General features: G+C 41.2%; 1 protein-coding gene across 2 annotated transcripts in view; it reads right to left on the reverse strand.

Moving 5' to 3' along the window:
- LOC145546142 (uncharacterized) overlaps positions 1 to 13,919 on the reverse strand; it is a 482,768-nt gene that overhangs the window by 427,962 nt on the left and 40,887 nt on the right. Inside the window, exon 5 of one of the 2 annotated variants that reach the window (XR_014082550.1) lies at positions 2,519 to 2,962. The exons of the other annotated variant lie outside the window; for it this stretch is intronic. The gene's annotated coding sequence lies outside the window, so the exon portion shown is untranslated. Of the gene's footprint in view, positions 1 to 2,518; positions 2,963 to 13,919 lie in introns of those variants that run through there. 2 annotated transcript variants of the gene reach the window in all.

Below are 13,919 nucleotides of genomic sequence, written 5' to 3' on the forward strand. Positions count from 1 at the left end.
AAAGAAGCTTTCCCTCCCCAGTCTTTTCCCAGGATCTTCCGTTTCTACTTTGCTGTTCTCTGGCTCAAGGCTTAAACATTTCATCTTTTGCTACCCTAGAAGTGTGGCTTTGGGGGCATCAGAGCACATTTCCAATCACACCCTAAGCTTCTAGTAGTTTTGTGACCTTGGCTTCCCTGGTGGCTCAGATGGTAAAGAGCCTGCCTGTAATGAGGGAGACCTGGGTTCAATCCCTGAGTTGGGAAGATCCCCTGGAGGAGGGCATGGCAACCCACTCCAGTATTCTTGCCTGGAGAATCCCCATGGATAAAGGAGCCTGGCGGGCTACAGTTCATGGGGTCGCAAAGAATCAGACACAACTGAGCAACTAAGCACAGCACAGCACAGCACAGCCAAGTCATGTAAACTTCCCAAGTCTTAGTTTCCTCATCTGTAAAATAGGGTGAATAATACCCATATCTCCAGATTACAGAATGAATTGGAAGCAACACACACAGAACCTCTGGCTGTCTTCCACATAGTCATTATTCCATGTGGTAGTCATTATTATTGCTGTGATTACATTTATTCATTCTGATTTTCCAATCCTTCAAGAAGCAACAAAACCTTTAAAGCTTCATCTTAACAGGGAAGCCTGGCATGCTGCAGTCCATGGGGTCGCAAAGAGTCGGACACAACTGAACACCTGAACTGAGCTAACCATCAAAGATTCACTGGGCACTTGGAAGAGGGTCAATTCAACTGATGACTGCCTATGCAGTTCAGAGAAAAAATTGTTTCCCCATGATGTCATAATATACTTATTTTTTCAAGACTAAAATGCAATTTTTCACATTGTGATGTTTCTGATATTGAAGTACATTTTTTTAATCAACATGTACTTGTATGTTTGTTTCTTCTCTCCAGTCCCAACTCCCTGCAGAAAAAAAGATGTTACTAAATTGGGGTATATCTTATACTTGACAGTAAACAGTAAGGAATATAAGTGGATTCTACTACTATCCTTCCCAGTGATTTATGGTGATATCCTGAATGTTCCTAGCCATAAGAACATGAATTCCCAAAACCACAATCTTGTAGGTGGAATAATCATTATGAGGACCCACCCAAGGGTCTGACCCACCTGGTTACATGACAGCTGCCTTCCTTTGCAACACAGGAGATTGGAGCTGTTGTATTTCCCATTTTTTCATGTCCCAGAAACAAATGACAAGCGCTGAGCCCTCTAAATGCAAGTGGGAGTCAGCTTTCTTTCCTGAATATGCACACATTTAATCACTCCCAAGATACCTGAGCAAGCAGCTCGGATGCTGAGCACTGAAACTGCTCAACCTTGGGTCAGGTAGAAAGCTGCACTTTCAAAGCCACAGAAATACAGCTGGGATCACTGCCTTGGTTTCTAATGAATGGAGACTTATTGCATAATTGAAAACAAGCCTAACATGCTTCATTCATTATTGTCAGAAGTAAGAAAAAAAATGGAGAAAAAGTCCTGATGCCAACATTTTGAAATGTCCCTCTGGTCCATTCGCCTGCATAAAAACTAGCCAGTCAACCCCAGCCACTCCAAGTCTTGGCAGTACCTTCTCTGGTCTACCCCTTGGTGCTGCAGATAAAATGATCTTTGTATCTGCCTCTTTAGAAAGGTAACTTCAGTGCAATGGAATAACTAATAAGATGGAGGAATAACTAACCATTTCACTCTGACCTAAACAGGCAGTTTCCGCCACAGGGTGCGGGGAGGTCAGTACCTCTACTAATTCTTCCAAAGAAAAACAAAGTGAACGTGAACACCGCGGGGCCCCAGAGAGTATGCTGGCAGCTAGGCTAATACCTGCAACTCTGATACCTGAAAAACTGACAACTTACTCCTTCTTTTCTCCTCTCAGTGCATTTCCCCTGATGTTCATTCTTGCAGTCATCACCCAGGACACCTCAAAGGGACAGGCACCTATTAGGACATAGGAGGGAGCCATCAGATTGCCGTCAGCTGCCATCTTTACCTGAGCTAAATGCAAACTAACACCAATACAACACAGATTCTATGCACAAGTCCCCTTCTTGAGATAAGCCATTGAAAAGCAATTACGGTGAGTGATCACAGTTGAACTGTTATGCACAGGTACTGCTGCTTCTGTCTTGTTGGTATCAGAATGAAAGCTGAAGAGGGCTTGGTTTAAACTGAATCAAGACCTTTCTGAGATGCTATGGCAGATCCATGTATCTCCAAGGCTAAAGTCAATCTCCACAGAAAGAAAGCTTATAAAAGAGCTGGTCTAAAAAATGCCCTTGCATACTGGGCAATTTAGACAGGAAGACCAAAGAGATCTTAACCCTAAAGAAGTGAACTCTCTAGCTGAGGAGCACTAAAGGATCATGTTAGGCTTAACTGAGATGAAAATACAGCAAGTCATTTATCTTCCAGGAACTAACCTCACTTCCTGAAGAAGAGATTCTCACATCTTTCAGCTCCATTTCGCTCCCTAAGAGCATCAAGGAGTAAGTCAACTTATAACATTGTGTACGTCATTTAATTCTTTATTCAACAAATATTTCTGGAGGGTCTACTGCAGGCTAAGCATTCTACAACAGTGAAGAAATAAACCCAATTCCAGTCTTCTTTACAGTCTGTTGGAGCCAACCGCCCCTCCAACCATGACAGGCAGCACTAAGGTACATGGGAAGGAGCACTGGACTCAGAGTCAAGAACAATGAGGTCAAGTCTTGGCTCTGCCATTGACCTTGGACATGACTGTGTCTCCTGAAGCCTTAGTAAGATGAGGAATGTTCACGAGTTGCCACTTAGTTCACTTTCTGCTTGTGTTCCTCACAGCTCAGAACATCTTGAAGGCAGGATAGAGGTTCACAGGACCAGGTTGGCCACAGACCTTCAACCCTCTGTTTCAGCTTCAGAAATTCTGTTTGCTTCTGTTTTAGTACATCAGATTTCAGAGTAAGATCTCTTTTGGAAGAAAAAGAAAAAAAAAAGCCAACAGCTAAAATAAAGTTTGGAAACTACAGCCTTAAATGATTGTAAAGTTCATTCCAAAGTTCTGTGGTTTGTTTTCCCAAATTTCATTGTTTCTGCCTCTTGGAGAATACATTAGTTTTTCAACTCTGGCAGATAAATTACAAGGGGAAAGGTCTCTGAGAAAAGTTCCTCTCCTGGTAAAATGGACTTTTTAGGAATATTATCCTACCATGACTTCATATGGCTTCTCCATCTCTCCTCTTATTTCCAGATTTCCTCTTCTCATTCTGCACTTATAAGGTCACTGATATGAGGTCATCACTGGTATGAATATCTCATTTCCTCTCTATGTTACTGTACTTGACCTATTTTTCCTGCATAAAACACTGTTTCCTATTTTAGCCACCATTATAGGCTACTTGCTCTCCTTGGAGAAGGTTTTGAGTTTTGCTTGGTTGTTTATAGTCTACCTAGTTCTCAAAAAAGATATAAAGTGATTTATAGGAATGCATAAAATATAAGACTTAATGGCATCATTAAATGATATCAAAATCGAAGTAATATATACACACATTTTAAAAAATAGAGAGTCCAACCGGAATTTTTTTAATTAGCCCCACTTTTCAGAGACAAATGCTTTAAATCACTTAGCTATTTCTTTTTAATCCTAGAAATCATTTTTCATATTCCTTAACAATATGCTGATATTAGGGCTTCCCTGGTGACTCAGACAGTAAAGAATCTCCTGCAATGCAGAAGACCTAGGGTTCGATCTCTGGGTCGGGAAGACTCCCCTGGAGAAGGAGATGGCTACCCACTCCAGTATTCTTACCCAGAGAATTCCATGGGGCTACAGTCCACGGGGTCACAAAGGGTCAACACAAATAACTGACTAACATTTTCACTTTACTGTAATGCTGCTATTGCTATTCTTTTCTCAAGTTTTATTGAGAAATAATGGACATACAGTACTGCATAAGTTTAAGATGCACAGCATGATGGTTTGACTTACACATATTATGAAATGCTTACCACAACAGATTTGGTTAACATCCATCATGGCATATAAATACAATAAAAAAGAGAACTATTTCTTGTTCTTTCCATTTTTATACATGATCTATTGATTTCTGCTATTATCGATAGAGCTAACACTCACCATCCCCATCCTCCCTCTATTTTAGGAAAATCAATATACGTTTTCCACTACAATGATTATATAAAGGTTTTTCCTGGAAAGACCAAGCAGTTTGTTAAGCATGAAGCTTAAATGGGAACCTCAAAGTGGAAAAACTAAGACTAAGGAATAAAAAGAAGATAGCAGCAAGATTAAAATGCACTCTGGAACATGGGTTATTTCTCTGGTGCCATGAACAAACCACCACTTAAATCACTCTCAAAGTATAATATGCACAAAAATCACCTGAGATCTTGTTAAAATGCAAATTCTGATTCTGAGGTCTGAATAGTGGTTTTGCATTTTTGGCAAGCTTCCCGGTGATGCCAAAACTGCTGCCCCATGAACTTTCAGCTGATGACTTCCAACTCTCTCTCCAGAGAGCCCTGGCTCTTCTCAATGACCTCATCTTATTCCATTTCTTTCTCTACAGTGCCAGGCAACATGGTATTAACCATAAGCTATTTGCACAGCAAAATAAGGGAGGAACAAGTATCCTGTGTCTGTTTTGCAGATAAGAAACCCTGTGGCAGGTCAGAGACTCACAGAGGGTTGAATGGCAGAATCCTCTAACGTAGAAAGAGTCGCTCCATCTCTGCTTCTCTCCCTTAATAGACTCAGGTGATGTTTAAGAACATCTAGCTTGAGTCTGATGAGACTCTAAGGTGATAAGATAAGCAAAGGACCAAGCACACTTCCTATTCTTTCTCTTGTGTCTGCTTCTTTTCATTTCTTGAAGGTGCTCTTACTTTACTCACACCTGACTAGGCTCCAAAATCACTGCAGATGGTGATTGCAGCGATGAAATTCAAAGATGCTTTGCTCCTTGGAAGGAAAGCTATGACAAACATAGACAGTGTATTAAAAAGCAGAGACATCACTTTGTCAACAAAGATCCATATAGTCAAAGTTAAGGCTTTTCCAGTAGTCACGTACGTTAGAGTTGAATCGTAAAGAAGGCTGAGAGCTGAAGAACTGATGCTTTCAAACTGTGGTGTTGGAGAAGACTCTTCAAATGTTCCTTGAACTGCAAGGAGATCAAACCAGTCAATCCTAAAGAAAATCAACCCTGAATAATCATTGGAAGGACTGATGCTGAAGCTGAAGTTCCAGTACTTTGGCCACCTGATGTAAAGAGCCAACTCAGTGGAAAAGACCCTGATGCTGGGAAATATTTAGGGCAAAAGGAGAATGGGGTGGCAGAGGATGAAATGGTTAGATAGCATCACCGACTCAATGGACATGAATCTGAACAAATTCTGGGAGACAGTGAAGGAAAGGAGAGCCTGGCCTACTGCAGTCCATGGGGTCACAGAGACTGAGTGGCTGAACATCAACAACAACAAAACTAGACTCCCAGCAATCTGGAGACACAAGTTGGTGGAAAAGATGCCAGGGGAAGCTCTCCTCTGCTCTTCTGTGGCTTTCCTCTGTAGCAGAAGAAGCTTCCTTTCGATATTCCTAGGAAGTGGTGCCTGTCACTTTTTCTTATGTGGCTAATGACCAGTGGTATGCTATAAATGTTTAACAATTGACTGTTCAATAACTAGGGTGTAAATACTCCCGCCTTGGCCAATCCTAAGCTAACAATGTGACTTTTCTGAATGTGGAATTAGAAAGGGATAAATACAGTTGGCTCTCACCAGCTGGTACAAACTGGCTCCAGCACATTACAAGTAAAGTCTCTAAGTTTAATGCCAGACAATTAAAGTTGCATATTCAGTAAAGATTTATAGCTGTTTTATCAACCTTCTCATCATCTCCCTTTCCTACCAAATTAAACTGACCTGGCAAAGTTTTTAACAGTTGGTAATTTTTCTTTATTACAAATTATTTGGCAGAAATGTTCTCACTACATAAATTAGGCTCTTGGTCTACAGATAGCTTCTATAAATAACTTTCTTTGTCTCCTACTGAATTACTGCTTTGATCCAGAGAATTCCCTTCCTGATGGTTCCCACGCATTTGGTAACCCTCTAGACAAAGAAAAAATCTGCTACTCATATGCTGAAATTAAAATGATTCAAAATCTTTTATTATACTCTGGTTATATATCTTAAGACATTTTTTTCAGACACTGCAAAAGGGTGTTTGAAATAAATGCATCCATTCATTGAACTTGCTATATGAAGAAAACAAGACAAAAATTTTATATAGCAACAAAAATATCTTATGGCTCCTAATCCAGTATTTCTCAAAATTCAGCAAGTGATCAATTTCTCCTAGTTCAAGAAGAGTTAGTTTGCACTTAAAATATAAACTTAGGTACACTTGAAAGTGTAAATTAAATATACCTCAGTTATATAAGTCAAGGCTATGGTTTTTCCCGTAGTCATGTATGGATGTGAGAGCTGGACTATAAAGAAAGCTGAGCGCCGCAGAATTGCTGCTTTTGAACTGTGGTGCTGGAGAAGACTCTTGAGAGTCCCTTGGACTGCAAGGAGATCCAGCCAGTCCAAGGCTGATGTTGAAGGACTGATGTTGAAGGTGAAACTCCAGTACTTTGGCCATCTGATGGGAAGAGCTGACTCATTTGAAAAGACCCTGATACTGGGAAAGATTGAGGGCAGGAGGAGAAGGGGACGACAGAGGATGAGATGGTTGGATGGCATCACCGACTCAATGGACACGGGTTTGGGTAAACTCCGGGAGTTGGTGATGGACAGGGTGGCCTGGCGTGCTGCAGTTCATAGGATCACAAAGAGTCGGACACGACCGAGCGACTGAACTGAACTGAACTGATACACACACACACACACACACATATGTATAAACTTTAGGAAATAAGTATTCTTTGAGGGTTTTTAAGGGTTATAGAAGTTCAAATATATTTGCCTGGAAAGAAATGGAAGGTGACTGTAAGTGGGTTCTTCTTATGTAGTCATGTCCTTTGTAACCTGACTTTGCAACATCTCACATTACAAAGTGAGATTTGCTTTCCTACCTCATGAATGTGAGCTTCCCTTCTGACCTCTTAGGCAAGTTAGAATGTGACAAGGCAGCAGGCTCACTGCAAGCAGAGGCTGCAAGCAGCTATGGAGTTCCCACACACTGTGTAGGGAAACCCAGCACCACATGAACAAACCTAGGTTAGCCTCCTGGCACTGAGACCACACAGAGCAAAGATGAACCCCTGAGCCCTCCCAGCCAGACTCTCCCTGACCCACACCAACTCACACCTGCTGGTGCTGCTGCTGCTGCTAAGTCGCTTCAGTCGTGTCCGACTCTGTGCGACCCCATAGACGGCAGCCCACCAGGCTCCGCCGTCCCTAGGATTCTCCAGGCAAGAATACTGGAGTGGGTTGCCATTTCCTTCTCCAGTGCATGAAAGGGAAAAGTGAAAGTGAAGTCGCTCAGTCGTGTCCGACTCTTAGCGACCCCATGGACTGTAGCCTTCCAGGCTCCTCTGTCCATGGGATTTTCCAAGCAAGAGTACTGGAGCCCAGCTCAAATGCTAAACTACAGAATCCTGTGCTAAATAAAAGATCGTTTACTTAAACCTCCAAGTTTTGTAGCAGTTCAGCAGCTACATGTAACTGTTACAATCACTTTTAGATTAGAGAAAACTCAAAAGATGCAACAACTTTGTGCAATGTGTGGTTGAAATGTTGATGAAATTGTGGTCAACGCTGACTGAAATGAAACCAGTTGTAAAAGGAATGCTAAGATAATTGAGGAAACTTTAAATGGAATTAGATATTATTGAGGAGTCACTGCCAATTTTGTAATAAATGTAATAAAGGCACCATGCTTAGGTTTGGGACATAAATGTATATTTCTGTATTTTAATATATTCATACACATATATGAATGCATGTATACATATACACACATGCATGTGCATATGTACCCAGAAACATTTAATACTTGGAATGTGCTTTAACATACTTTAGCAATGAAAAAAAAAAAAAGGAAAAGCCAGGAAACAGGAGATAAAATAGAGTAAATGTTATGGTGATGTCTGAAGGTTGATAACAGCTGCAATATCAGTTCATCATGTGATTCTCTCCACTTTTGTGTATGTGGGAAATTTTCCAAAATAATTTTTTAACATATGTCACCTGGGAAGAAGTTATTAAGATTATTTCTGGGATTTTTTTTTCAACTACCTGAAAAGAAAGCAATCACAAAATAGAAAGACTGTGTAATACAATCACTGGCCTGATTGTCTGCTCAAATAACCAGTAAATTGCACTGTGCCACTGTGGAAGCAGAGGAATCAAGTAATGGAAGTGAAGATTAGATTAGCTCAATCGTCATGGTAAAAGTCAAACCTGAGAAAGCAAATAAGTTTACAAATGTAAGCCCCAAATACACTTAATGAAAATTACAAAGTGAACAGGGCAAGGACAAGGAACTTGGAGACTCTGAGTTGAACTCCAGTATTTTTCCACTGCCAAACTACCACTCCTTTGCTTTCACTGCATTCAAATGGCCAAGTGTTGTTATCAGGACCCTTTCCAGTGTCACAGGTGACAGAGACATAACCTAAATTAGCTTAAGAAATGAAAGGTTAATTGCTAGATGGATTAGCTAAGGTATTAATCACTGGGTACTTTAAAAGTTAAACCCTCAAATCTCAGTGTCTTAACACAAAGGACATTTGGGTTTTTCTTGCTTATGTCACTATTCCATGGTGGTATCCTAGTCACATGGCCGCAGGAGCCACCCTTCTCCAAGACTTCCGCCTCTTGCCCAGTGGGTAGGGAAAGGAAAGAAAAGATCCCTTGTGGGATGTGTTAATGGGTTGAGCCTGGAAATAGGTTATCTGTGTGTGTGTGTGTGTCAGCCGCATTTGGAGAGGACTCAAACCCATATCCAAGTGCAAAAGAGGCAGGGAACTATAATCTAGCTGTGTGCACCGGCAGAGGTGGAAATGGGTATTGATAAACACACTGCAATATCTGCACAATTAGATTTTATGCCAGGGAAGGCTGAAGTGGCATATCAGGCACAGCGGGGGACAGGGGTCCACCCTGATGTGAGATCTCTACCACACTCTCTACTTGTCTCTACCACGTCCCATCTCAGCTCTGCCTTAGATGCTGGCATCTTTTCTGTTTACCACAGAATGTTCAGGCATCATACTGTTTGGAAATGTAGCTAGTGTATATGATGTAGATACTGACTTTTCCTGAATATCCCAATATTCAGTTTTAGCCATTCATTGAAACATCATGGTTGCAAAAACTGCTTTATACTGGGACTCCCCTGGTAGCTCAACTGGTGAAGAATCTGCCGGCAGTGCAGGAGACCCCGGTTCGATTCCTGGGTCAGGAAAATCCCCTAGAGAAGGGATAGGCTACTCATTCCAGTATTCATGGGCTTCCCTGGTGGTTCAGATGGTAAAGAAATTTGCCTGTAATGCAGGAGACCTGCGTTCAATCCCTGGGTTGGGAAGATCCCCTGGAGAAAGGGATGGCAACCCACTCCTATATTCTTGCCTGGAGAATTCCATGGACAGAGGAGCCTGGCAGGCTACAGTCCATGGGGCAGCAAAGAGTCAGACACAACTAAGCACACACTTTATACTGACATTTAGCAAAAGCCAGAATAACCTAGTTCCTCCCTCTTGCCACTCAGTTTTGCTGGCAGGAAGGACATACAAAGAAACACAGAAAAAATAAGCCAAGGTAGAGTGTGCTATGCTTGAATTATGAGTAAAGTGCTTCAAGAATCCAGCCGAGAGTGGATACATGGCCCCAGAGTTAGAACTTCGCAGAGAAGCGGTTTCACTTTCCTCTGCTGAAGGAAGGGGACTTTAGGAAGAGGAATCACTACATTTGGAAGGACAGGTCTGAGAGTGCATGCATTTGAAGGAGAAATCAATGCGGTGGGAACACAAAGATCATGGGGTGAGTGGGCCCCAACCAGATATAAGGAAATCTAAATACACAAGGTCTTAGCTACCAAGCCCAAGATGTTTGCATTTGTTTTCACAAATATTCTCTCTATGACCAAATTCTAGCCAGCTCCTCTGAGGCTCCTTTTCAGGACTAGCTTCCAACTCTGGCCTATAAAAGACCTGAACAAACACCAACTAATTTCTAACAACTCAAATCTGCATCCTGAGGACCACCCTGAAGTAAAATAAAGCAAAAGTGTTAAGTCGCTACATTGTGTCTGACTCTTTGCGACCCCATGGACCTCCAGGCTCCTCTGTCCATGGAATTCTCCAGGCAGGAATACTGGAGTGGGTTGCTATTTCCTCCTCCAGGGGATCTTCCTGACCCAGGAATCAAACTCAAGTCTCTTGAACTGCAGGCAGATTCTTTATCATCTGAGCCACCAGGGATGACCCTGGTTTCCCTTAAAATGCCTGCCTGAGGAGACTCCAGGCTGCCAGGAGAATTTCCCATTTGTTCTAACCAACACCTGAAGATAAGGCCCCTGATTCCAAGCCTCCGTGGGAAGGCAGGAGGTGGCAAACCCAGATGGCTTTCACATGGACCAACCTTGACTTCTCACGTATTATGACTTTTTACTTCCCTGACTCTACTGAGTTTCTGCTCACCCCTTATCCCTGCATTCTTCCTTTAAAATGGCCCCCATTGATTTGTTGCTTCAAAAAGAAATATAATTCATTTAACCATATTTTCACAGGTTTAAGCTATAGGGGAGGGGAGGGAAAGCACCAGAGGAAAGGTCTCTGGAAAGAGATCTGGGTATCAGAGATTTTCTAAGCAATTATAGAACACAAGGTTTGAATGAAAATAGCAGAAGTTACACCATATAAAGTTTGATTGCTAAATAGTACATATGGCGTTTCCAAATGAAAACCAGGGTCATAAACCAAAGTCAACAACTTTGATCCTACTAAATCTCAGTTTGAAGAGCTGAACACACACACACACAACGCTGTACTCTTCTGAAAAATGTGCATTTCCTTTTTGCATTTAAAATTCAGGTTAAAAACTAGAGGAGTTAATCAACAAAGTTATGCTACTACCTGTAGTAGCTTTAGTTTATAAATTTTTAACTGGAAACAAATCAGAAGACTAAATATTTCAATAGAGAATTTCTAAATGATGTTATCTGGAATAATGCACAAGAACTGGCCAGGGATGTTTTAAGAGACTCATGGCAAGGTTTTAGAAAAATAAGAGCAGGGACTGAATATCTACCACAAACGCTGGGAACCAGAGTTGAAAAGAACGACACCTTCATCCTTAAAGTCCTTTGGAAAAAGGACATAAAATATCTCCTATTCCCCCAGAGTCAACTTAATATTATAGAATAAAGTAAAGAGAGCTGGAGAGAAACCAGACTACTTCTTTAAGGTTATTCAGAAAAAGTCATTATGTCCTTATTCTGAATGGATAACAGTTAAGACACTGTTAATAAGTATAGAGTATTATACTTACACCCTTAACAGATTTCACTTAGTTACCAACACCAAGGACTTCCCTGGTGACTCAGATGGTAAAGAATCTGCCTGCAATGAGGGAGACCCAGGTTTAATCCCTGGGTTGGGAAGATCCCCTGGAGAAGGAAATGGCAACCCACTCCAATATTCTTGCCTGGAGAATTCCATGGACAGAGGAGCCTGGTGGGCTACAGTTCATGGAGCCTCAAAGAGTTGGACACGACTGAGCAACTAACAAACACACACCAACACCAAATATTAAATGCTGAAAATACAGTAGCACAATTCCCATCCTGGGGAGCTCCCCAACCCATGCGGCCAACACTGCATCCTTCACAGAAGATGAGGAGGGGAGAAGCAAACGTTTTTCCTGCCAGCTTTGAAAAGTGACCCTACCCAACAGGCAAAACCCAAGGACAGAGCTGCACTGGAAGCTACAGTGCAAGAGTGAGAGGCAGGGTGGTCCCAGGAAAGCACTGGACCTGCCCTCCTGGGACAAAGAGAGACGGCCCTGCCTCTGCCACCCACTGTCTATAGGACACAGAGCAAGTCTTCAAAACCCCTCTGCATCTCTAAATGGAGGATCATTAAAGTCAGTCTTTACTTGCTCTTTAGCTTTATATGCATGTACAAGGATGAAATGAGATAATCAATGGAAATACATTATAAAATAGGAAGAACAGCACAGAAGCAAAATGCATCCTTCAGTTGTTGTTGTCCCAATGCTATGTATAATATGACAAAGCTTGGAGACAGGCTGAGGGTATGACATTGAAGCAACTTAACGTCTACCACCTGAATCCTTCATAAGCTCCAGAATTAGACTGGTTATACTCTCGGGCTTATTCAACTTACAAGATAAATATTACCAGGAGATTATTTTAGGATTTCACTTTTTTTCTTTCACAAATGAGTTCCTTTTAAGTAATACTGGCTCAAGATCTCTATCATACAAAACACAGGTCTGTAACTGTAACCTATTGAATTAAGAAAAGAGTTAAAACAATCTGTATTTTCAGTATCCCCTCTACTGAGAAGGAAAGGCATGCAGTGAAAAGAACAAGGCATTTGGATTCACACTTGGTTTAAATTCGTACTGGCCACTTGCTAACTGTGCATCCTTACCACAATGACATTCTCTCTGGACCTCAGTTTCCCCATCTGTAAAATGGGGAACATAGGGAAATAGTACTCATCTTGCTAAACTGTTACAGTACTTAAGGCAAGAGGTAAAATTACTTCTCCAATCACCTAATACAGCCATATTGATCCTGAGTCTGCAGAGATTTCTAGTTTGGGCCATAATGTCAGTTTTCTCTTCCAACTGGGAAATTCTTAATAGTTCCTTGTTATGTTGACCAATTTTTATATTCTGTATATGTTGTATTCATATTGCACATGAGAATGTATTGAGAATGAACCAATTATATCTTATGAAAATATGTCTTGGAAATTAGCATATTGTGTAAGTTTTGATTATCCAGCTCTGTTAGCAGTGGAAAATCAACAAAAGAACTCATGAAACTTTATTGAGACTGATCTAGGAGATAAATACATCTGACTACTCACAGAATACCAGGAATCACTATACTTTTATTAATCGAAACATAATGTCTATATAACATGACATTCAATTCCCTCACCTTCCATCTAAATTTGCATACATCATATCCTACAGAACTAATGGGATTTTAATAATATTTTTTAAGTTGTCACCTTTACAGTTGTAAAAAAATGTTTCCTTTGTTTTTCATTACAGTACATGAAAAGGGCACATGGGAAGTGGATTCAACAAAGATTTGTTACACCAAACAACGAGTTTTGTCTCAATCCTAGCTAGGAGACAAAATCATTGGAACAATATAGGCATTTGCAAAACCTCTTTAGTTTCTGTTGATTAGGCACTTGCAGAGGTGCTAAGAGACTGAAGCAGGTGCCAACAGAGCACCTGTATTTGTGAGTCTTGAACAAAGCCATTTGCTTAGGATTTCAGTGATCTCAGATGGTAAAGAATCCACCTGCAATGCAGGAGACCTGGGTTCAATACCTGGATTGGGAAGATCCTCTGGAGATGGGAACGGCTACCCACTCCAGTATTCTGGCCTGGAGAATTCCATGGACTGTACAGTCCTTGGGGTTGCAAAGAGTTTGACATGACTGAGTGACTTTCACTTCAGTAAGCTCAACGATGTGATTCTGAAAACCTTCAATGCTCTACAACTCATCAAACCTGGCCAAAATAACAATCAGAGGACAATTAAAAAATAAATAAATAAATAACCTTCATTCTCACCTGGCCTATGAACCTCTCAGATCACTGCCTTCTTACTGCCCTCTTTCCCGTCCCTCTCTTCTCACAGAGGGTGCCTCCAAGTGCAGGTCTAAGTACCATATTTATTTATCCC

This window comes from Giraffa tippelskirchi, chromosome 4 (genome assembly GCF_054371585.1).
Source record: "Giraffa tippelskirchi isolate mGirTip1 chromosome 4, T2T-mGirTip1v1.2.pri, whole genome shotgun sequence".
NCBI lineage: Eukaryota > Metazoa > Chordata > Mammalia > Artiodactyla > Giraffidae > Giraffa > Giraffa tippelskirchi.